Source organism: Oryctolagus cuniculus, chromosome 1, assembly GCF_964237555.1.
Source record: "Oryctolagus cuniculus chromosome 1, mOryCun1.1, whole genome shotgun sequence".
Classification (NCBI taxonomy): domain Eukaryota; kingdom Metazoa; phylum Chordata; class Mammalia; order Lagomorpha; family Leporidae; genus Oryctolagus; species Oryctolagus cuniculus.
In genome coordinates, this window is record NC_091432.1 from 69,571,898 (window position 1) to 69,592,306 (window position 20,409).

General features: G+C 41.1%; 1 protein-coding gene across 8 annotated transcripts in view; it reads right to left on the reverse strand.

Moving 5' to 3' along the window:
• Positions 1-20,409, reverse strand: part of NARS2 (asparaginyl-tRNA synthetase 2, mitochondrial) — a 149,118-nt gene that overhangs the window by 61,518 nt on the left and 67,191 nt on the right. The window lies entirely within an intron of this gene.

Consider the following 20,409-nt stretch of genomic DNA (forward strand, 5'->3'; position numbering starts at 1 on the left):
TAATTGTCCATCAGGCACTTTATACATGTTTGATTTTATCCTTGATACTTATGAGGGAAGTGATTTCATTCCATTTTATACTTGAAGAAACTAAGCTTAGACAAGTTAGAAACAAGCCCACAGAACCATGTCACAGCTCTGACTCCAGGACTCACCTTCTGCTTTGCTGCACGTGAGTGCACTCAACAACTAGTCAAGACAACACAAGGTACCATGGCTGCATACCCAGAAGACACTGGTATGTGTTCCAATTAGAAATATTCTTTCTGTCACTATCATCTGGGTGGTTTTTAATCCCACTATATGACAAAGTTATTCCATTCTAGGTGGCTACTCCTGAGCTGTCTTTCTTCCACCTTGAGGGAGGGGCTTGCTCCCTCTGCACCTGCCATTTCTTACCATTAACAGCAACACTTTTCTGTCTTATTTTTTTCTCTGTCTATAACTCTTTCTTTGCAGAAAAGGATAATCATTTATAGGCACTGACAGGCAATGAGACCTGTGTTAATCCTATTTCACAGTACTTTAGGATATTAAAAATGGTTACAGGGATAGGCATTTGGCTAGCAGTGAAGATGCAGCTTGAGATGCCTGCATGCCTTCTCAGAGTGTCTGGGTTCATGCCTCAGCTCCACTCCCTATAGCCGCTTCCTGCTAATGTGTACCCTGGGAAGCAGCAGGTGATGATGGCTCAACTCACTGGGTCCCTACCACTTATGTGGGAGATCTGGATGAAGTTCTTGGCTCCTAGTTGCAGCCTGGCCCAGTCCCATCTGTTGTAGGCATCTGGAGAGTGAACCAGTGGATAGGAACTCTCTGCTTCATTACACTTCATAGCTCTTTTTGCCTATGGTCACTTTTGCTAAGGTTCAGGAGTTAACCAACAAATGCTTCTCTGTGACAAGCTTCTGTCCCCACCTACCATTTTTAGGTGCTTTTGGGCCCAGGGGAATTCTAGAGCATTGTGGAGCCCCGAAGGTTTAACAGGAGAAAAAGAAATCTTTCTTAGAAATTCTTTAGATGGTCTACAGCAGTGTTTCTCAAACTTCAGCATGCATTAGAATCATTTAGAGCTTGTTAAAACACAGCTTGCTAGGCCGTACCCCAGAATTTTTGCTTCAGTAGGTCTAAGGTAGGTCTGAGAATCTGCATTCCCACCACTTCCCAGGTGATACTGATGCTGCTGGTCCAAGGACTACCAGCCTATAGTGGTTTTCAATCTTGGCTGCACAGAATAACATTAAGCACTTTAAACACAATCCTGATGATCAGTCTCAGCCCTAGACCAATTACATTTGATTTCCTAGGGGGCTGAATTGATGTATCCACAGTTCATACATGTATATATTTGAAAAGCTGAGGGATAAAGAGTGATCTTCCATGTGCTGGTTTACTCCTTCCCAAATGGCTGCAACAGCTAAGGCTGGGCCAGGTCCAAGCCAGGAGCCAGGAACTCCATCCAGGTCTCTATGTGGGTAGCAGGGACCCAAGCACTTGAGCCATCTTTTGCTGTTTTCCTAGGCACATTAGCAGGGAGGTGGACTGGAAGCGGAGCAGCTGGGACTCAAAGTGGTGCTCCAATAAGGGATGCAGACATCACAGGTGGTGGCTTAACCAGATGTGCTGCAACGTCAGCCCCTATAGTTGAAGTGTTTCTTTTTAAAATTTGTGAGATGGAAAGACAGAGAGATAGAAGTATAAAAGGAGGAAGGAAGGAGGGAGGAAGAAGAAAGAGATGGGAGAGTGAGAGGAAGGAATAAAACACAAAAGACAGACAGAGCTCCCCTTTGCTGGTTCACTCCCCAAATGCCCACAAAGGTTGGGAGTGGGCCAGTGTGAAGACAGAAGCCAGGAACCAGGAACTCATTCTAGATCTATTGGTGGGCAGGAACCCAACTACTCAAGGCATTACCCTCTGCCTCTCAGAGTCTACATTAGCAGGGAGCTAGAACCAGGACCTGGAGCTAGGATTTAAACTCAGGTACTCTGATGTGGGATGTAGGCATTTTAACTGATAGATACCTTAACCACTAGGCCCAATTTCTACTCCACATCTGTATGTTTAAAAACGCTCAAGACATACTAATGCACAGCTTGAGTAGTAGGGTTCCAAGCACTTGAGCCACCTTCTGCTGCCTTCCAGAGTATACATCAACAGGAAGCTGGATTAGAAGTGGAGCAGCTGGGACACAAATCAGTCCTAACCACCGCACCAAATGCCCATCCCTATAAATTAACTTGTATTGTATATAAAGTACACATCAGTAAAGTTGATAAAAAAGAACAGCTTAGTCATACAGTGGTTTATTTTGCTAATTAAGTTATAATCTTGCTCCAACTATGGTATAAAAGGTGAATTATCAGGGCCCAGGAACCCCAAAAGGAATACAGAAATGATCTCCCTCAAAGAACAACAGCATCCAGAACACAGTGACACCTCAACTGTCACCAGGGACCCACAGCTATTAGGCAGATTAGACTGTTCTTACTACCTAGTTTATTCTGATTTGGTCTTCAAACTCTGACAGGTATCTGATTTCTTCAAACTAATCCCTTCCTTCATTTCAGACACTGGTTTAATTTAACATTTTGACCTGTCTTGTGAATCTGAACCCTGGCAGACTCCCTCTTTGTCCCAACTCTGTTTCATGTTTGCTTACTATTGTAACACAAGTCATTATTTGAAAACTCTTCCTACCTGGTTACACCACCTTGGCTTCTCCCTATAGCTCATCCTCATAATCACACTGAATTCTCCAAGTCCCGGTTGTCATCACTACCATCATCATAGCACCTAACATTTCAGTGGTTACGCTGTGATAAACACTGGGCTTCACACAGTATCTGATTCTCCCAACTGTTCTGCAAAAGTAGCCACTGAAACTTAATTTTACAGATCAGAAGTGGAGTCTCAGACATTTTGCTTATAAAACTAGTAATCAAAGAAGTAAAAATTCAATCTAGGGGCCAGTGCTGTGACGTAGTGAGTAAAGCTGTTGTCTGGGGTGCCAGCATCCCACATGGGTGCCAGTTTGAGTCCCGGCTGCTCCACTTTCGATCCAGCTCTCTGCTATGGCCTGGGAAAGCAGTAAAAGATGGTCAAAGTCCTTGGGTCCCTGCACCCACATGGGAGACCTGGAAGAAGCTCCTGGCTCCCGGCTCCTGGCTTTGGGTCAACGCAGCTCCAGCCATTGCAGCCATTTGGGGAATGAACCAGTAGATGGAAGACTTCTCTCCCTCCCTCCCTCCCTCTCTTACAGCCTCTCTGTAACTCTGCCTTTCAAATCAATAAATAAATCTTTAAAAAATTCAATCTAAATCTCTGACTGCATTCACTTCAACTAACAGAATCACTCACTGGTACAGGATCAGTACTTTGTGGCAGTGATAACATTATCTAAGTGGCTGCTTAACTCTGTAAACAGCACTGGTAACCCCCTATACGTGCACTAATAGGGTTGTCCCATATTTTTAACATTTTCCCTGGTGTTCAACAGTTACATACCATTTGGATGAACACGAAAAGTATTGCTGAGTAAATGAGTAACCATAGTTATTTTTAGAAGAAGACAACAGGCTGGAAAAAAATGTCAAAATGACAAAAATTCTCTGTTCCCAACCCATCCTAAATTCTGCAAACATGTCGCATGCACAAAATTTTTTCCTTTTCCAAAAAAAAAAAAAAAAAAGTAATTAAAGCCACCTGAGCAAAATTGAATTTGGAAAAGAAATAATAACCTAAGTTTTGCTTTTTATAGCTCCAGTTATTGTCCATATTGCTGTAATTACTAAGGATTAATTTGATGTCTCATTACAACAACCTGCATCTGCTTTCAGACAGCATCAAAAGGTATTGCATTTTATGCACAATGAGTTCTATTTCTATCCTTATGCAAAGGAGTGACAGGGAACACTTTTTTAAACTTATACAAGACTTGCTTACTTCAAAGGCACTCAGTGCTTCAGACAATTTTTGTACTCAACCAGACCTCACTGGGCTAGATAACAGAAGAGCTACTCTCTCATACACTCGAAATGGAGAAAGGGCAGGTTAGTATTTCCCTTCACAAAGGGATGCAATACCAGAAATGGGCAGAGGACCCAGTGTTTCGACTTCCAATGTGGCATGCAGACACTGCAGAGTTAACTTGGAGCAGCTCTAAATCATCCTGCAAACAGTGCAACCTAACTAGCAACTAAAGAAAAGCAAATCAATACCATTCAAGCTAGTAAAATGAAGTTAAAATGGTGGATTGAGTACATATATTTATATTCCCTCCTTCCTGAGAAAAACCCCAAAAGAGTAATGAAAAATTAAAAGAAAGCAGCAGTAAGGGGGATCTTCAATGGATAAGAGATTACAACATATTTTTGAAGGACCAAAAACAGATGGCTGAGTGATGACCAAAGGGGCAAAGTATGAAAGTCATCTGGAATACTGAGTGAGTAATGTAGCAGAAGGGAGGTGACCTGCACAGACTCCTGGTGAGGTTAGGGGTGGGGGAAAAGTGGATTTACTGCTAGTCATATACAGAACATTCGACCCCCTCTCCCTCGCCCCTAGAATGGCTAGGACGTCTGATGTCCTCACCTACTAGGAAAAGTCTTCTCTACATCTGTGGTTCTCATCATCTGCATCTCCTGGAGGGTCTGTTAAGACAAAGACTGCTGGGTCTCACTCCCAGTACTTCACTCGGCGGTGATTCCCAGGGGCTGAGGACAGGAAGGAATGGGAAGGGACTGCTAATGAGTCCTGGGTTTCTTTCTGGGGTGATGAAAATGTTCTAAAATTAGATAACGGTGATGGCTGACAACTTTGTAAACACTGTAAAAACTACTGACTTAAGCACTATTTAAAGGGTTCCTGAAAATGATCATTTTCTCATCTGCATACAGGGCTCTCATGGAAGCTCATCAAACAGACTCCATGTCTCCCCTATAATAAATATATGCAGTATCTTCAATGTGTTTAGGCCATGATGTCCACCCAGATCCTTCAATATCCTGGCTGTTTTCCTAAAGTCAGGATACAAAGTCACAGCTGACTCATCTAACATTTTACAGAAGATTTCAAGTTTTTGGAAGTTGGTAAAGGACACGGAAGCTACATACAATTTCTTGGATTTTGATTATTTGGGTAAATTTAATTTATTCAAGGGTAATACATCAAACATGATATAAAAGTACCAAATGAGATTCCAAAGCCAAATACAAATAACAGGTACCAGTGTACCTAAAACATTATAAACATAAAATGCTATATAATAATGATGAGAAAAAGAGTTATATTCACTGGATTTCTATTGTTCAAAGAACACAAAAGCAACAGAATCTATATCAAATATAATAGACAGTGGTTATTAAATAAGTGACATTTGAAAATACACTTCTATGTAATTATTCTACTGATAATATTATCTCTAAATTAAATTTATCCTGGACAAGGTAGAATTCCATTGCCATATGTTCTTGCCTTCAGGACAACCATTTTTCCTAAGAGCTCTCACACTGCTAATTTCTTTTTTATTGCCCATCTTGCTCATTCCAGTTTCTATAGGGTCATGAAGACTGGGATCATGTGATTGATCCATTCCTGTATCCTACAACTTAGCCCAGTGTTTGGCACACAGCTGATTCTCAATAAATGTTGAAATGAACTGAGATTTCAGGCAATGATGTGATAATAGAAACTGAGATGACAAAGAGAAGCAGCACTCAGTTTGAGGAAGTGACAGCTTGAGGAAGTGGTAGTCTAATGGGGTGATAAGCTTATCAACAGATCATTTCAATATTTTTTAGTAAAAATTGAGAGAAATCCTTTTCCAATAGATATTTAAGTCTTTATTCTGTATTAAGTCATAGTTACAAATTTAAATATAGTCTCTAAATTAAAAAAAAAATTCAGAATCGAGGCTGGCGTTGTGACGCACTAGGTTAGGCTGCCCGATGCCAGCTCCTTGCCAATGCGCCTGGGAAAGCAGCAGAAAATGCCCAAGTGCCTGGGCTGGGCCCCTGCCGCCCACATGGGAGACCTGGATGAAGCTCCTGGCTTCTGGCTCTAGCCTGGCCCAACCCCTGGCCACTTCAGCCACTTAGGAATTGAACTACCAGCTGGAAGATCTCTTTGTCTCTCTACTTCTCTCTGTAACTCTGCCTTTCAAATAAAATGAATTTTAAAAAAATAAAACAAAAAACTCAGAACTTAAGCCATAGGGAAATAAATCAATGATTCCAGTGTTACAAATTCGGCAAGCACAAAGAACCCTGGGCATATAGAAGAATGGCATTTAAACAATAAAGAGATGGTGGTGGCAGCAGAGTTCTGGATGAGAAACGAGTTACAGTGAAAGAGTGGGAGAGACAGAGAGAGACTGATAGGCCAGATTCAGATAGACAAAGGCATGGCGGATAGGACATTAAAACAGCATATGCAGAAGAACACAAATGTGTGAAACAGGATAATGTGCTTAGAATATCATAAGCAATTGAGGATAGCTGAAGCAAAAGGACACCAAAGTAAATTTTTAAAAAAAGTAAGGGGTGTGGAAAGAGAAGAATTTTAAATGTTTTCCATGTATCTGGTTTGACAAACTGTAAGGGTGGTAATGCTATTTTCCAAGACACGGAATTCAGAAGGAAAGATGATGAATTTAGTTTTGAACACAGTGAGCCTACGACGCTGGTAGAAGTCAACTGGGGAAGACAGCTGACACTTCAGTTTACACATGGACGGTGAGCAGAGACTCTCTGGGAGATATAGGAATTACACAATACCATTCCTTGGCTACCACCTTGCATCTGTCCAGGTTCTTCACAGAGACATCCCATTCTTTAAGTCCATTACTTCTTTCACTATCACCCTCTAGCCATAGTTTCCTCTCTTCTTACCCAATATAGATTCTTTGGCCCATCATTATAACCTTCTGAACCTGTCTACTTGCATCAAACTCACTTAGCAAGACCAAACCCTTACTTAATTCAAATATCCACACTGTCTATATTTTAACACAAACAAGCCAACTATATCTATTAAATATCTCTGCATTTTTTTTGATCAATCTGTTTGAAATACTTATCCTCTGGCTATATTATACAATAAACAAAATTGGTATAGGGATAATGAACACAGTTCCTTGGCCATTTTTGACAACAGTGTGCTAATTAACATTTTTATCTAAAGAGGGTTAACTTTTTTTTGGGGGGGGGGGGACAGGCAGAGTTAGACAGTGAGAGAGAGAGAAAGGTCTTCTTTTTTCCATTGGTTCACCCCCCAAATGGCCGCTATGGCTGGTGCACTCTGGCCAGCGTGCTGCGCCAATCCAAAGCCAGGAGCCAGGTGCTTCCTCCTGGTCTCCCATGCAGGTGCAGGGACCAAGCACTTGGGTCATCCTCCATTGCCTATCCGGGCCACAGCAGAGAGCTGGACTGGAAGAGGAGCTACCGGGACAGAATCTGGCGCCCCAACTGGGATTAGAACCCGGGGTGCCGGCGCTGCAGGCAGAGGATTAGCCTAGTGAGCCACGGCGCCGGCCAAGAGGGTTAACTTTTAACATAAATAACACGCTAAAAGAAATCTCTGCGTTTTAAGTTCCTATTACAAAAACATGAGCATGAGGACCCTTCATCATCATGCATATACATCCAGGAAGTAATAAGGCAATTAAAGACTGCAGTTTCATGGCAATATCATTTCCATGAAATAGAGTAAAAAGAGTGCTTAACTCCTGTCCTTTGCTCAACCTTGTCCTGTGCAAACAGCAGAGGAAAGTTTAAAAATGACAGCTGTGATTTAAAAAGCACATGTAACAACACTTACACTGAATGCACATCAGCTACTAGAAATGATGAGGACCTACAGCTAAGACAGACACACCCTCAAGGGATACATAGGAGAATATCTACAAATTGATCAAAAAATTAAAAACGAAGAATTTTTTTCTTTAGGACATGAAGTAAGTGCATACTATAACAGAGCAGAGAGAGAGAAAAGTAATTCTACTGAGGAGAGTAGAGGAGGAAGCTGTATTTCAGTTGCACCCTTAGGAATGATCAGTGTAAATATACAGGAAATTTGGGCTAGCTCTGTGGTGTAGCGGGTAAAGCCACCACCAGCAGTGCTGGCATCCCATATGGGCACCAGTTTTGAGTCCTGGCTGTTCCATTTCTGATCCAGCTCTCTGCTATGGCCTGGGAAAGCAGTACAAGATGGCCCAGGTCCTTGCGCCTCTACTCCTGGCTCCGGGCTTTGGATCAGCACAGCTTTGGCCGTTGTGGCCAACTGGGGAGTGAACCAGTGGATAGATAACTTTTCTCTCTCTGCCTCTCTTTCTGTCTCTGTGTAACTCTGACTTTCAAATACATAAATAAATTTAAAAAAAAGATACAGGAAATTATCAGAAACACAGAGGTGCAGGAAAATGCCTGGCATGAATCATTTAAAAAAAAAAAAAACTAAAAATTAAATGAGTATAAACGAACAAAGTTCAGATAAACATCTAAGTATCAAGTGGATTAAGAGTGAGCAAGTCAGGGGCGGGCGCTGCGCCTCAGTGGGCTAATGCCCTGGCCTGAAGTGCTGGCATCCCATATGGACGCCAGTTCTAGTCCTGGCTGCTCCTCTTCTGATCCAGCTCTCTGCTATGGCCTGGGAAAGCAGTAGAAGATGGTCCAAGTCCTTGGGCCCTGCACCTGTGTGGGAGACCAGGAAGAAACTCCTGGCTCCAGAATGGCACAGCTCCAGCCGTTGTGGCCAGTTGGGGAGTGAACCAGCAGATGGAAGACCTCTTTCTCTCTGCCTCTCCTCTCTCTGTGTGACTCTGACTTTCAAATAAATACATAAATCTTAAAAAAAAAAAAAAGTGAGCAAGTCACACAAGCAGGTGGGAAGACAGTTTCACACCCAATTTATTTATTTTTATTTATTATTATTATTTTTTTTTGACAGGCAGAGTGGACAGTGAGAGAGAGAGACAGAGAGAAAGGTCTTCCTTTTGCCGTTGGTTCACCCTCCAATGGCCGCCGCCAGCGCACTGCAGCTGGCACACTGCGCTGATCCGATGGCAGGAGCCAGGTGCTTCTCCTGGTCTCCCATGGGGTGCAGGGCCCAACCACTTGGGTCATCTTCCACTGCACTCCCTGGCCACAGCAGAGAGCTGGCCTGGAAGAGGGGTAACCGGGACAGAATCTGGTGCCCCGACTGGGACTAGAACCCGGTGTGCCGGTGCCGCTAGGCGGAAGATTAGCCTAGTGAGCCATGGCACCGGCTCATACCCAATTATAAAGGGACATTCTCATTACAGCCATGAAACTGATGAGAATATCCTGAGTACGAACCCTTCATAGCTTCCGGGTTCAGTACCTAAACTGATGAATAAACCAAAGGAATGAGTTAGGACTGTTCACACTAATCACAAACCAATTAATCAAACTGGAATGAAATCAGCTCAAAGTCCAGGCTGATTTTTCCCTAAATAGAAATAGCTAGTTTTTTGTTCTGAGTACATAATAAATACTAATTTTTCAAACCTGAAAATAGACAAATTTTAAATGGGAAATAAAATGTAATAGAAACGGCCATCATTTTTGAGCTGAATATTGGCACATATTCTTCCAGATTTTTCCCTAAGATACACATGTATGCGCGTACACACCCACAAAGAGTTTAAAAAATTATAATCAGGTCCAGCTTCCTGCTAATGGCCTGGGAAAAGCAGCAGAAGGTGGCCCAAGTATTTTGGTCCCTGCTACCCAAGTGGGAGACCTGGAACAATCTCCTTGCTCCTGGCTTATGACTGACCCAGCTCCAGCCATTGCAGCCATCTGGGGAGTGAACCAGCAGATGGAAGACATCTCTCTCTCTCTCTCTCTCTCTGTCTCTCTCTCTTCCTATCTATAATAAACAAACACATTTTTTTAAAAAAGCAATCAAACAAAAAAACCCCTCAAAAAACCTGGAATCAGGGCTGGTGTTTGGTATAATGGGTAAAGCTGCCACCTGCAATGCTAGCATTCCACATGGGTACTGGTTCGTTCATGCCCCAGCTGCTCCATTTCTGATCCAGCGCCCTATACCAGAGGATGGCCCAAGTATTTGGGTTCCTGTCACCCACATGGGAGACCCAGATGAAGCTCCTGGCTTTGGCCTGGGTCAGTCCTGGCCATTGTGGCCACTTGGAGAATGAACCAGCAGATGGAAGACCTCTCTCTGTATCTCTCCCTCTAGCTCTGTAACTCTGATCAAATAAACAAATAAATGTCTAAAAAATAAAAATAAAAAAATTTAAGAATTGGAACCACATTCTGCTTCCTGTTATATAAACACAAATTCTAAATTTTTAAAAAAAATTTTTTTATTTGACAGGCAGAGTTAGACAGTGAGAGAGAGAGACAGAAATGTCTTCCTTCCGTTGGTTCACCCCCCAAATGGCCGCTACGGCCGGCGTGCTGCACTGATCCGAAGCCAGGAGCCAGGTGCTTCCTCCTGGTCTCCCATGCAGGTGCAGGGACCAAGCACTCAGGCCATCCTCCACTGCCTTCCCGGGTCACAGCAGAGAGCTGGACTAGAAAAGGAGCAACCAGGAATAGAACCCAGCGCCCACATGGGATGCTGGCGCCGCAGGCGGAGGATTAACCACGTGAGGCATGGCGCCGGCCCCTCTAAATTTATTTTTTTAAATATTTATTTATTTTATTGGAAAAGCAGAGGGACAGGGAGAGACACAGACATATATATTTTCCATTTGCTGGTTCACTCCCCAAACGTCCACAACAACCTAGCCTGTTTCAAATCAAAGCCAGGAGCCTAGAATTCAGTCTGGGTCTCCCACAGAGATGGCAAGGACCCAAGCACCTGTCACCTCCCAGGATGCACATTAGGAGAAAGTTCAAACTGGAAGCAGAGCCAGGACTTAAATCCAGTGTCTTAACTGCTGTACCACAAGCTTGCTCCTGATAACAATTTTATTTTTATTATTTATTTGTTGTAAAACTTTGTCATCAACTTTAACAGCTGCACAGTAATCCATTACATAGATGAATCATAATTAATTTAATCTTCAGCACAATGCCAGGATTCATTATATCCAATTTTAGGTTTTCATTTTTAAAGCATGTACTTATTTTCAGCTACTTGAAAGGCAGGGTGAGGGAGGGAGAGGGGGGAGGGGGAGGGAGAGAGGGAGAGAGGGAGAGAGGGACAGAGGGAGAGAGAGAGAGAGGGAGAGGGAGATCTCTTCCATTTGTTGGTTCACTCTCTAAATGCCCACATCAGCTGGGGCTGGGCCAGCTGAACTCAGGAGTCAGGAATAAGGGCCCAAACAATCAAGCTATCATCTGTTGCCTCCCAGGATGCATTAGCAAAAAGCTGGATTGGAAGCAGAGGTGTTGGTACTCAAACCAGTACTCCAATATGACCAATGCACTTTATAAAAGTTAATATTTCATAATTTCTATAGCCACATAGGTTGAATTGGTTTCCCTAGGCTGCTGTGACAAATAACCACAAACTGGCTGGCTTAATCAAGAGAAGTTTATTCTCTCAGCTCCAGAGGCTAGCAGTCTGAAATCAAGATACTGGTAGAGCTATGCTTGCTTTGAAGGTTCTACAAAAGAATCCTTCTTTGCCTCTCCTGCAATCCTTGGCATCATGGTAACTTGTGTCTCCAACTCCAACTCCCTCTCTCTTTTCTCTTCATTTTTTTTTTTTTTTTAAGATTTATTTATTTGAAAGTCAGAGTTACACAGAGAGCAGAGGCAGAGAGAGAGAGAGAGAGAAAGTCTTCCATCCGATGGTTCACTTCCCAGTTGGCTGCAACGGCCGGAGCTGTGCAGATCTGAAGTCAGGAGTCAGGAGCTTCTTCCGGGTCTCTCATGCGGGTGTAGGGCCCAAGGAGTTGGGCCATCTTCTACTGCTTTCCTAGACCATAGCAGAGAGCTGGATCAGAAGAGGAGCAGCTGGGACTAGAACTGGCGCCCATATGGGATGCTGGCGCTTCAGGCCGGAGCGTTAACCCGCTGAGCCACAGTGCCGGCCCCTCTCTTTTCTCTTATAATAACACCAGTACTTGTATTTAAGACACACCCTAAACCAGTAAGAACTCACCTTAACTTGATTATATCTGTAAAGATCCTATTTCCAAATAAGAGTGCATTCATGGTTTTGGACTTGCCTTTTTCAGACATACTTCAAGCCAGTATAGAGGTCATCCAAACAACAAGAAATTTCTAGTAGTTTTTTTTTTTTTTTTTTTTTTTAAGATTTATTTATTTATTTGAAAGTCAGAGTGACACAGAGAGAGGGGGAGGGAACTCTCTACTGGTTCTCTCCCCAAATGGCTGCAACAGCCAGGTCTGGGCCATGCTGAAGCCTGGAGCCAGGAAGTCTAACTGGGTCTCCCACATGAGTGGTAGCGGTCATCACATATTGCCTTCCCAGGCACTTTAGCAGGAAGCTGAATTCAAAGTGGAGCAGCTAGGACTCAAATGGGCACTCTGATATAGGATGCTGGCATTGTAAGCTGCAGCTTAACCGGCTATGCCACAATTTTTCAGTGGCTTCTAGTATAATTTTAATAGGACAAAGTACACTAAGCTACATAAGGGGTTCTTATTTTCCTGTATCTTGAAGCATATTATCTTTAATCATTGTAGGGATGAGTTCATCATTACTCATTAACTTCATAGTCATGTGAAAAGAAAATAGAAGAATACTGGATGCCTAATAGGATGCTGCAACAGTGAAATGAACCGTCAGCATTACATCATCTCCAGTTTTCTCAATGCAGTACACAAAGTATGTGTCACTTTTTAAGAAGGTATTAAGAGAAGCCTGGATACACAGTTGTTGTGGCTTTTATTGTAGTTCTGGCAGAGCACAGTTGGGAATGCAGATAATTTATTTTTTTACTCATAATAATAAAGAAAAGAAAATGTTAGGGAAAAACATTTCAGCTATTAGACAAACCAGAAAATGAATTCAAAGAGACAGTAACAATTTAGTCTCTAATGATGATGGTAAAATTGGTTATGTAAATGAAATCTCAGACAATGAGCCTTCAGGTAATGATATCCATCTAGACGATAGATAACACACGAATTGTTCAATGAATCATACATTTCAAAGGACAAAAAAGATGCACAGTATTTTCATCCAATTAGTCATGCCACAGTAAGGATTTCATCATGCAATAATTTGCAACAAGAACTTGGACCACCCCATTTTGCTGCAATGTTTTTTCATCATTTGTGACATTTGTGAACTAAAATTACTTGATACGGTTAATCACTGGATGAATGCTGAAGAGAAGTTATGACACTAAAATGTTTGGGAGGAAAAGGACTACCACAAAGGTAATTAATTAGGTCATTAGAGTTGGTGTTTCATAGAAAATGAAAAAATGCTTTGCAGTTATGAACTAAAAAGTATGGCTACCCTCCCTTCAACAAAATCAAAGTATTGCTTTTTGACAATATGAGTCTAAGAACCAGAAGTGCCCGGTGCGGTGGCTCACTTGGCTAATCCTCTGCCTGCAGTGCTGGCATCCCATATGGGCGCAGGGTTCTCGTCCCGGCTGCTCCTCTTCCAGTCCAGCTCTCTGCTGTGGCCTGGGAAGGCAGTGGAAGATGGTCCAAGTGCTTGGGCCCTGCACCCACATGGGAGACCAGGAGGAAGCACCTGGCTTCTGGCTTCAGATCGGTGCAGCTCCAGCCGTAGCGGCCATTTGGGGGGTGAACCAACGGAAGGAAGACCTTTCTGTCTCTCTCTCTCTCACTGTCTAACTCTACCTGTCAAATAAGTAAAAAAAAAAAAAGAACCAGAAGGAATAGTAGAGTTAGAACCCATTTGAGATGTATTTGAAACTCAGAATCAGCATTTAAAGAATGTTTCCCTTTCCAGGCTCATGCATGGCAGTGATGAGCACTTAGCTGCATTTGTAGGGCTGTGGCTATTTGAGATACTCTTAAAACTCAGAAAAATGAGAATAAAATTTGAGTTTGCCAACATCAAGAAAGTGAAAAGAACACCCACAGGACGGTGAACAATATTTGCAAATCCTATCTCTGATAAAGGACTTGGATCCAGAATATATAAATAACTCTCACAGCTCCAAAGGACAACTGAATTTTCAAAACAAAACAAGAGACATTTATAGACATTTTCTCAAAGAATATCTACAAATGGCAAACAAGCACATGAAAAGATGTTCTCCATAATTAGTCATTAGAGAAATGCATGTCAAAACTATAATCAAAACTCCTAGTGTTGAGAAGTGGAAAGCTGGAACCCTTTTACACTGGTGGTGGGAATGTAAAATGATGCAGTTACTGTGGAGCACAGTCTAGCAGTCACTCACATAGTCAAATGTGGAATTATCATATGATCCATCAATCCTACTACTTATATGTTTATCCAATCCAAGGGAAATGAAAACATGCCCACACAGGAACTATTATTTGGGGGGCAGGTATTGTGACAAAGTGGGTTAAGCTACCACTTGAGACACCTGTATCCCAGACTGTAGTGCCGGTTAGAGTCCTGGCTATTCTGCTTTGGATCCAGTCCCTGCTACTGTATCTGGGAAGCAGCAAATGATGGTACAACCATCTGCATTCCTGCCGCTCTTGTGGGAGCCTGAGCTGGAATTCCAGGCTCAGTGCTTCAGCCTGGTCCAGCCCAGCTGTTGTGAGCATCTGAGAAGTGAATCAGCAGATGGAAGACTTCTCTGTCTCCCCAACTCTGTCATTCAGCCTTTCAAATAAGTAAACAAATAAATCTTTTAAAAATACACTGTTATTCAAATGTTCATAGTAATATTACTCATAATAACCAAAATTGAGAAACAATCCAAATGCCCACACTCTCATAAATGGATAAAACAAACTATGATATTCCCATGTAAAGAGTGCCATTTGTCAATAAAAAGGAATGAAGTACTAATACATGCTACAACTGGATGAACTCTGAAAACACTGTGCTGAATGAAATCAACTAGTCACAAAACATGATATACTGTGATTCCAGTTAAAGAAAAATGTCCAGAATAGGTAAATTCATAGACAGAAAGTAGATTGATTAGTGAGTGCCTAGGGTAAGGAGCAAAGGAAAGTACAGGCAGCATAGTGACTGCCAATGTGGAAAAGTTCCTTTCTAAGGTGATGAAAATATTCTAGCCAGTGCCACGGCTCACTAGGCTAATCCTCTGCCTGCGGCGCCGGCACCCGGGGTTCTAGTCTCGGATGGGGCGCCGGTTCTGTCCTGGTTGCTCCTCTTCCAGGCCAGCTCTCTGCTGTGGCCCGGGAGTGCAGTGGAGGATGGCCCGAGTACTTGGGCCCTGCACCCCATGGGAGACCAGGAGGAAGCATCTGGCTCCTGGGTTCTGATCGTGCAGCGCACCGGCCGTAGTGGCCATTTGGCGGGGGTGGGGTGGGGTGGGGTGGTGGTGAACCAACAGAAGGAAGACCTTTCTCTCTGTCTCTCTCTCTCACTATCTAACTCTGCCTGTCAAAAAAAAAAAAAAAAAAAAAAAAAAAGAAAGAAAAAAGAAAAAAGAAAAAAAAGAGTGTGTGTATGTGCGCTTCTATCTGCTGATTCATGCCCAACACAGATGGGGCTGAACTGGGAGCCAGGAATACAATCCAGGTCTCCCCCATTGATGGCAGGAGCTCAATTACTTGACTCATTACTGTTGCCTCCAGGGGTCTGCATTAGCAAGATGCTGGAATAAGGAGCTGAAGTCAGAAACTTAACCCAGGTATTCTGATGTGAGACATGCTTAATTGTTAGGCTAAATGCTCATTCCCCTGTATTTCTTGAATGGATACCCAGATTGTTAGTAATTTTTCACTATTATAAATAGTGAATAAATAGTATAAATAGTTATATTATTATAAATAGATATTATAAATAGTAATAAATATTATAAATAAAACATTTTTGTTTATGGATGTTTATGGATGTTTAAGGAGTTGTTACATGTTTCCCTCAAGAAAAATTCCTAAACATGAAATTTGGGGTGAAAAGGTATTCTGGATTTGTATTTATTAAATAAAAGTTTTCTTTAAAAAGAAAGAAAAGGTATTCTGGTACAGAAGATGTACTAATTTATACTTCCAACAACAATGTTCAAAGAGGGAATCATCAATTTTAATAAAATGCTTGATTTCATGGCTTAGTACAAAAATTCACAAAAACCCATATAAAAATACCAAATTGGGGAAAAACACCCCACCAATAAAGAAAAAAAGTAACAATAAAAAATTCCCTCAAATACATTAGCCTGAATCTTCCTCCAGTTTCAGTTTTAATGTCAAGAAATAGAATATATAATATTTATTAATTCTAGGTTTTGCAATTAGGAGTATTTCTGGTTCTCCCAAAACGGACTTCCCACTTAAAAATTATATTTATAGGCAGAATACAATGAAAAAATATTTTTTCTGCCAAGCAGGTTTAGAAGCAATAAGTCCTCTCTTCCCCTTAGCAGCAAGCATACCCAGTAACCAAATCTTAGTTTCCAACTATCATCTTCCAACAAAAGGAACCAAGAAGCCTTGGAGAAAGGCTGCTTCTAGGGCAGTTAAAAACAACAACAAGGACAACAACAACAACAACAAAAGCCAAGGAAGACTTTCTAAACTTAGAAAGAATAAGATCATCCTTAGCAGGTGAATGGATAAATTGCATTACACACAGACAACAGAATACTATTCAATGCCAAAAACAAATGAGCTGCCAAGCTATGAAAAGATATAATGGAACATTTAATGCACATTACTAAGTAAAATAAACCAATATGAAAAGGCTCTGCAGTGTATGATTACAATTATATGACTTTCTAGAAAAGGCGAAACTATGCAGACAGTAAAATGGTTATCAAGGATTAGAAAGGAGGGATGATTAGGTGGAGCACAGTGGATTTTTAGGGTGATGAAACTATTCTGTATGATGCTGTAACAGTGGATACAAGACATTTCACATCTGTCAAAATTCATAGAGTGTACAATACCAAGAGTGAACTGGAAATTAAACTATGGACTACAGATAATAATGATGTGTTGATGGAGATTTATCAACCATAACAAACAAACCAAAAACCCAAGAACAAACCTGTGGCATCTTGTAATACCAAAGAAAAAGTACTCAAACAATAGGGACACTAAAGGACATAAGAATCAATCTTCATGAATTCCCAATAACTAAAACAATTTCAACAACCAAGTAAATAAATATAGCATTGAATGACAATCCAAACTATAAAACAAATGAGTCCATTTTCATGTAACTCATTAACTAACTAGTTGAATAAACACATAAAAGTTGAAGAACCAACCAATCTTCCATACACAATTTCAAATATACCAATCTAGGGAGTAGTACTTAATTCCATTTCCCAATTCCACTCCCCAAATCCACAAGACTAAATTTAGTGATTCACTTTCAAAGAACAGAGTAAGGAAAGAGAAAAATACACATTATCAGTGGAGAAACGTGGAAAATACTACCATATCCAAGTAATGAAGGAAAAATAGTTAACCCAAGTATGAAGTGAATATCACCATGTGGATATCACCTACTCCTTGATAGGACATGATGAGAAGAGCACTCTGCCTCTGTGAAATGTTTTCCAAAAACCTCTGTAACCCCACTCAATAATCAGGAAAATATCAAACTCAGATGGGCATACACTCTACAGGTCACAAAATGGAGAGACTTCACCACAGATTAGAAGTCTTGGGGACCGGAGCCGTGGCGCCGGCACATTGGGTTCTAGTCCCAGTCAGGGCGCTGGATTCTGTCCCGGTTGCCCCTCTTCCAGACCAGCTCTCTGCTGTGGCCAGGGAGTGCAGTGGAGGATGGCCCAAGTGCCTGGGCCCTGCACCCGTATGGGAGACCAGGAGAAGCACCTGGCTCCTGCTTTCGGATCAGCGCAGAGCGCTGGCCGCAGTGGCCATTGGAAGGCGAACCAACGGTAAAGGAAGACCTTTCTCTCTGTCTCTCTCTCACACTGTCCACTCTGCATGTCAAAAAAAAAAAAAAAAAAAAAGTTGTCTTGGGAGGGGCCAGCGCTTTGGTGCAGTGGGTTAATGCCCTGGTCTGAAGCGCCAGCATCCCTATGGGCACCGGTTCTAGTCCCAGCTGCTCCTCTTCTAATCCAGCTCTCTGTTACGGCCTGGGAAAGCAGTAGAAGATGGCCCCAGTACTTGGGCCCCTGCACCCCTATGGGACACCTGGAATAGGCTCCTGGCTCCTGGCTTCGGATCAGCGCAGCTCCGGCCATTAAGGCCATCTGGGGAGTGAACCATTGGATGGAAGACCTCTCTCTGTCTCTGCCTCTTCTCTCTCTGTGTAACTCTGACTTTCAAATAAATAAATAAATCTTAAAAAAAAAAAAAAAAAAGACTTGGGAAACATGACAGGAAGTACCCAGAATTAGACCCTGGAAAAAGGAAAAAAATATTAATAGAAAAGCTGATGAAATCCAGATGAAGTCTAGAATTTAATTAACACTGATATACTAACAGCAGGTTCTCAGTATGACAAATGTACCATGGCAATGGAAGATGTTAATAATGGGGGAACTGGGTGGGATCTTAAAAAATTGCATCATCTTTGCAATTTTATTCCAAAATAAATATTTACAATAAATATTTATTTTAAAAATCAGAAAGAAAAAAATTAACTATAAAATGGAGCCATAAACCCATTAAACTAACATAGATATCTTTTTGGAAAATGTTAACCTTCTAAATTTAACTACCATTTATTCTATTTTAAAAGTCTATTAAATGAAATTAAAGAAAAAGCAAAGCCAAGAGAAAGAGGACTCACAATTTCTTATTGGAGATTAAATTATGCATTAATCAGAAACATGATGTACTGTATATTAATAGTCCTAAAATGATGCATATTAAACTAGGAGCATTTGACAGATATTAGAAATATATAACCAAACATTCCACCAATTTAATCTTCTGTTAAGTTTCACTGTACACTGTATTCTTTGGCTTACTGAGAAACAGGAATATTTAATCATTAGTGGTATTATAGAAAGAATGTTAAGTTTATGCCTTTGACACATCATGACCTTGCTAAATGGGAGATCTCTTGCCTCTAATTTTATAGATAAGAGAAATGAATGTTGCAAGGCTGTTAATAATATCCAAAACTTGATTATAAGGTCAAAGCACAAACAGTTTTAAAAATTGTGATGTCCCTTCAATGTAATATGGGGACACAGACCCATCCAAAGATTATATAATTACTTGGGGAAATGTATTTGCTTAATTATGCTCTTTACTGGTAAATTGAAAATCTCAAATTAAGTGACATTTCGTGTTAACTTGTAGGTTTTTGTCCAGTTGCAAGTAGTTTCTATCAGGTAGAAGAGATATTCGCAAAGGTTAGGGCTTAGCGGACTATAGGACATTAACCAGTTTGTGACAAACTTAACCATTTTATTATCCCAATTATAAACTGTCCGTGAATACAGAGCCCCTCAGATGCTCTCTGACATAAACATTCTTACCACCTCACTTGTTCCCTTAATAACTAATAAACTGAACAAAATCTTTGAGATATGCTTTTCTGAGTCACATTTTACATTTTCTCACATTACACTTTGATAAGCATTGAGGACTTCTCCATAGCTTGCCCGACATGGCCTTTCTTCTCCCAGCTCTACAAATTGTATATCCTGACAGAGTTGCTAGGAGGACAGTTCTTCTGGAAAATATTCTAATAATATTAGCAACTATTTGGAACTATCAAATAACATTTTTCTGTGTCAAAAATAAACTAGAAAAGAATCTAAATACATATTACTTTCAATATCATCTTCATTCCCGACTTTCATCCTGGCAGCAAAGCAGGCACAAAATAAACATGGGAACTATTCTTTTCCATTTCCCAAGTTTCCCAACTGAGCATTTTAAAAACAATGGGAAACACATAAAGATTCCCTTCTGTTTTCTTGCGTTCTTTTCTGAAGAGATTTTTTTAAGTCCCTATCTCTATATGAGAAAACAAAGATCTATAAGAGAAATTCATTACACGTTGACTGAGCATTAAGAAATTACCCACAGAATCACAGAACGTAAGATTTAGACTGGACTTTATGGATCTTCTTGTGCACTCCCATTTGAAGGAAAAAGAAGTTGGACCCAAGGTAGTAACAGTGACTACTCACTCATCTGGCTTGACTTACAAGACCTGCTAATTTGTTGTGCATGGATTTTAAATGGGTCTCAATGAATTTTATTTAAATCAATTATGGAAAAAATGTTTTCTTCCACCTGTTCAGGCACCTCTCCTTTTCCAACGACATGGGTTAATAATTATTTCAGGTATGAACTATGAACCACCTTTATTTCCATACACATGATTAATTACATTTAAGTTTTCATCAAATAGTT